We start from the raw sequence: 6,000 nt of genomic DNA on the forward strand, positions 1-6,000 counted from the left end.
CCCAGATGACGATCCTCATCCGAGCCATTTCTGGCAGCAGAGAATTAACATTGGTTGAAAGCTAGAAGAATGAACAAGTACGCTATGGTAGACTACTATGCAGCACTCAAAAGTAACAATGTAGTTCCGCAACATGGCCGGCTAGAAGGTCCTGATGCTCCTCTACCCCACAAAAGGAAACCAAAAAACCAGTAAGTGAACAGCTGATGAAAATGGATCTGGGAAAGCTCTGGACTACAATGAAGGATTAGCAGAAACTCTGCAGAGCCCCAAAGCTGAGGATGTTGAAAAGAGTACACATAGACAAGAGTAGGAAACATTGTACCTGTGTCATCCCAGCCCCCTGTCCAAAATAGCTCAGCACCAAGAGGGATCCCCTTAGAGGGATTTTACCCCACGGGGGGAAAAGGAGAGCAGGAGAACCCTAGTAATCCTCACTCCTGAGGACACCCACAGTCCTCACCAACATGGAAACCATGTGCTGGAGCTGTCCAGAGTCCCTGCTTCTGTGTTCCCTTCCCAGGGCTGGAGCTGTCACCGCACTGACCTAAGAAAGTCTATAATACGACAAGCCCACAGCCATCATCATACTCAATGGTGTAAAGTTAAAAGACTTTCCTCTAAGATGAAACAGGAAAAGGATGTCCACTCTCACCACTTCTGTTTAACATAATATTGGAAGTCCTAGCCACAGCAATTAGGCAAGGAAAAGAAATGAAAGACCTCTAAGTTGGAAAGGAAGAGGTAATGTTATCTCTGCAGTTGACACAATCCTATGTAAAGAAAACCTAAAGATTCCACTAAAAACTGTTAGAATTCCATTAATAAATGAAGAAATGAATTCAGCTAAGTTGCAGGTTACACAATCAACATATAAAGATCAGTTATGTGTTTCTATCCACTAACAATAAACTATCTGAAAGAGAAAAAAAGGAATCCCATGGATGGTGGCATAAAAAAACAATAAAATACTTAGGAATAAATTTCACTAAGCAAGTCAAAGGCCTGTGCACTGAAAACTATAAGACATTGATGAGAGAAATTGAAGACATGATAAATGGAAAAGATACCCCATGTACTTGGATTAGAAGAATTAATATTGTTAAAATGTCCATACTACTGAGAGCAATTTACAGATTCAATGCTATCCCTATCAAAATTCCAATGGCATTTTTCACAGAAATAACAAAAACTATCCTAAAATTTTTATGGATCCCCAAAGGATCCCTAAACCAAACAATACTGAGAAAGAAGAACAAAGGTAAAGTATTATACTTCCTGATTTCAAACTATATTACAAAACTATAATAATCAAAACAGTAAGGTTCTGGCATAAAAACAGGCACACAAACCAGTGGGTGAGAATTGAGAGCCCAGAAGACCCTTGCATCTACAGTCAACTAATCTTTGACAAGGGCAACAAGAACACACAATGGGGAAAGGATAGTCTCTTTCATATGATGTTGGGAAAACTGGAGATCCACAAGTGAAGGAATGAAATTGAACCCCTATCCCTACACCACTTACAAAAATTAACTTGAAATGAATTAAAGACTTACATGTCAGGCCTGAAACCACAAAAAGTATAGAAGAAAACAGGGAAAAAGCTCTTTGACATTGTTCTTGGTAATAATTTCTTGGATAGGACACCAAAAGCATATAGGCAACAACAGCTAAAACAAACAAATAGGACACATCAAACTAAAGAGCTTCTGTACAGCCAAAGAAACCATCAATAAGGGTGCCTGGGTGGCTCAGTCGGTTAAGTGTCTGTTTTCAGCTCAGGTCATGATCCCAGGGTCCTGGGATCAAGCCCTGTGTCAGGCTCCTGGCTCAGTGGGGAGTCTGCTTTTCCCTCTGACCCTCTCCCCTTTCGTGCTCTCTCTCAAATAAATAAATAATTTTTTTTAAAGAAACCATCAATAAGTTGAAAAGGCAACCTATGGAAGGGCAGAAAATATTTGTAAACCATGTATCTGATAAGGGATTAATATTCAAAATATATAGAGCCTATACAAAATAGCAAAAAAAGTAAATAATCCAATTAAACAATGAGCAAAGGACCTGAATAGACATTATTTCCAAAGAAAATATACAAATTAATGGCCAATAGGTATATGAAAAAATGCTGAACCTCACTCATCATCAGGGAAATGCAAATCAAAACCATAATGACATTATCACCTTGTATCTGTTAGGATGGCTCTTATGAAAAAGATAAGAGATGAATGATGAAAATGTGGAGAAAAGGGAACCTTTATACCTTATGGGTGGGAATGTAAATTTGTGTAGCCATGATGAGAAACAGTATGGCAGTGCCTCAAAAAATTAAATATAGAGCTACCATATGATCCAGCAATCCCACTTCTGGTAATCTATGCAAAGGAGATGAAATCAGTATCTTGAAGAGATATCTGCACTCCTGGGTTTCCTCCAGCATTATTCACAATAACAAAGATAGGAAAACAGCTTAAATTTCAACAGATGAATGGATTAAAAAATATATTTATATATATACATATTTGCATACATATACATATATAATGTAATATTACAATGAATATATAGTGGAATATTATTCAGCCATAAAAAGAAGGACATCATGCAATTTGCAACAACATGGATGAACCCGGAAGACATTATGCTAAGTGAAACAAGGCAGCCAGACAAAGACAAAGACTCTACGGTATCATTTGTATATAGAATAAAAAAGAAAGCTGATGCCATAGAAACAAGAGAATAAACTAGTGGTTGCCAGGGGGGGAGGGGGAAATAGGGAGATGTAGGTCAAAAGGTATAAACTTTCAGTTATAAGAAGAATTAGTTCTGAGGATCAAATGTACGGCATGGTGACTATAGTTAATAATACAGGACTGTATACTTGAAAGTTGCTAAGAGATTTTAAGCATTCTCACCAAACACACAAAAAGAGCTAACTACATGAGGTGATGTATGCATTAATTATCTTGATCTTGGTAACTAGTCCACCATGTATATGTACATCACATCATCACATTGTACATTTTAAATATGTATAATACTTGAGAATTATTCCTCAATAAAGTTGGGAAAAAAGAGATTACCAGTTCTAAAAATTAAACAAAAGTAATGACACAATGACATAAATTTTTCACCTAATAGTTAATAGTATATATAGTATCCATGTTACTCTCTGTGAAAATAAATAGCATAATACAATTTCCATATTGGAATGACACAGGCTTGCACAAGAAACACTCTTTTTCAAGAATCTAAGACCTATCTGTGGCATATATTAAACACATAGAGAGGATCCCGTTGAGTAAAGGGAATGTGAAGAGACCAATGAAGGAGAGAAATTAAGACAAGAAACTCACAGACTGACATGTACCAGATTGAATGTGCCAAGAATTGATGCTATGGTTAATTTAAAAATTTGTACCTGAGGTGAAAAAAACCTCACGGTGATCTACTACGGCATGAATGGTTTGCAATTTGAGACAATTTGTACACTTCCATATACTTGAATATGAGAAATTGCCCAAGTAGAAAGTCATTTCCATGTCATACCTTGAGACTTCCAAGAGTCTGCAATGCAACGGATTCAGGTTAAAATAATCTTTACTATTTTTCCCAGGCCGTTAGTAAAGGGAGAAAGAGAAAAAGGGCTGAAAGGAGAATATTCTTGTAGGATGGATGAAGAGGAAAGAACATTTAATGTCAAAGGAGTTACCGACAATTGAAATGTAACAATGTCAGCTTGAAGAAACAATTTTCTCCAGTAGTGTCAGGGCGAAATTGGATGTCACAACATGACCACCGAAAATATGAGAGGGCAAATGTCAAGAATTTTCCTGATGTTTTCCTCATGGCATTCTATTCTATTTTAGTCTCATGTATCAGCTATCCAAGATTTAATACCTAGTGGAATGTACTTGCTGGAAAGAAATAAAAAATTATATCTCACAACATTGCACATAGTGTAACAAAAATTTTCCTCATCACCTTAAATTCCGTTCATAGCATTACAAAAGATAATATACTGATTTTTTTTTAGGATACCGCATTTTTCCCACTAACAAGGAAATAATCAAAAATTGAGTACAGGTGATGAGATGCTGGTGTATCCATGTGTTAAGACCTCTTAAAATTGGTATTTAGATTTTGGGCCTCCCACGTTGTTTGCATATTCAGAAATCCAGCATGGTCATATCTGAATGTTTTTGAAAATTATGAATTTAGAAGTTTATATATATGTTTGTATCTATGAACGATTTCTCTTTGAATTATCTTTTTTCCTTTCTTTGCTTTATTATTTCTCTTCTAAATTCTGTTTTATGGGAAATTTGTATTCTTCGGATTTACCATCGTTAAGAAAATTTTAGGTGCCTGCTATATCCTTCTTGAAGGAGGGAATGCAGGATTAAAGAAAAAACCCTCAGTCCTCATGAAGTCTGTATTCTAATAGATTAATGCTCGTTAGTTTAGAGTATAAACCGTTCAATATTGTGATGTAATAACAGCAGGAAAATTATTTTATAAGATGTTTTTGAAATTTGATAAAATTCTGTCCTGATAATGTTTCTCCAAAACACAGCACAGGTGAGTATTTTAATGTGATTTTCTATCACATACAAGTAAGTATAACTTGGGTCAGATCATAGCCCCGAACAAAACAAATGAATGTCTGATTGAGTAGGTTTAAGGAAGCCCCAGAACACCATAGTCCTTGGCACACTGTAAGTATCTTAAAGGGTTTCCTGAATTGGACAAGAACATTAAGCTCTTTTTATTACCTGGGTAGTTAGTACATTAGGATACATTTTATTCTTTTCTCATTATTTGTGACAATGTCCACTATCCATAAAGTAAACACATTCCTTCCAGCACAATCCTCTTTGTGCTTCCATACAATCTGCCTCTTGCTTCCCCATCCCCAAAGTCCTGTGCCCTGCACAACGGCTCTATTCCCGCCCCCCCTGCCTTTTTTTTTTTTTTAAAGATTTTATTTATCCATTTGAGAGAGAGAGAATGAGAGACAGAGAGCACGAGAGGGAAGAGGGCAGAGGGGGAAGCAGACCCAGGGGGAAGCAGACCCAGGGGGAAGCAGACCCCCCGCCGAGCAGGGAGCCCCATGTGGGACTCGATCCAGGGACTCCAGGATCATGACCTGAGCCGAAGGCAGTCACTTAACCAACTGAGCCACCCAGGCGCCCTCCCCCCGCCTTTTTAAAGAAATCACTCTCTGATGTATCCCTGGCTTCCCTTGCTCCTTTAGTTCTCTGAGGCTGGAGGCAGCCTGACTTTGTGGAGGAACCTTTTAGATGGGAAGGGCAGCTGTGGGTGGCAAACATCAGCTCCTACTCTCTTTGCTCCACTGTGCAGAGGGAAGACATGAACAAGCTTTTGTCTCCAGCTTACTAGGAAATATCTGAGGTTGCGAATCCAGGGCCAGTATCACAGTGATTGCCAAAAGGGTTCCCCCTGGGAAACCACTGTCACCAAACAAACATTATTAAGTAAGGTCGATAGATAATTCCAAGCAAGTTACACCAAAAGCCACACCAGTTCGGGTTTTGAATTAATTCTTTCATTCCATAAACATTTATTGAACACTTACTTGGCCTAGTACTCTTTACCAGGCATTAGAGGGAATTTAATAACGAGAGCTGCCATTTATTTTCCTATGGGATACAAAGCATCCTGCATCTATTTTTTCTGATCCTTATTTCTGCAACACCAGGACAATATTATTATCTCCCATGTAGAACCAAGAAAAATCGAGGCCAGTGAGGACACTGAAGGTCAAACAGGTGAGGTGATAACCTGCCTAAGCGCTGGGAGGGTTCTATGGGGGTGCTCTTTCCCAAGGATGCCCCTGGGAAGCCCGGCCCCCAGCCCGGTACTCAGGTTACACCAGAGCAGTAGCTCTACGTTTTTCAGAAGTCTTTCTTTCTTTCTTTTTTTAAAAAAGATTTATTTATTTATTTATTTATTTATTTATTTATTTATTTATTTATT

At 38.0% G+C, this 6,000-nt stretch overlaps 1 protein-coding gene across 3 annotated transcripts in view; it reads left to right on the forward strand.

Moving 5' to 3' along the window:
- NPR3 (natriuretic peptide receptor 3) overlaps nt 1-6,000 on the forward strand; it is a 112,541-nt gene that overhangs the window by 35,474 nt on the left and 71,067 nt on the right. The gene's annotated exons all lie outside the window — the stretch shown is intronic.

The sequence above is a fragment of the Mirounga leonina genome, unplaced genomic scaffold (genome assembly GCF_011800145.1).
Source record: "Mirounga leonina isolate KUSES-001 unplaced genomic scaffold, KU_Mleo_1.0 Mir_95, whole genome shotgun sequence".
Classification (NCBI taxonomy): Eukaryota; Metazoa; Chordata; class Mammalia; order Carnivora; family Phocidae; genus Mirounga; species Mirounga leonina.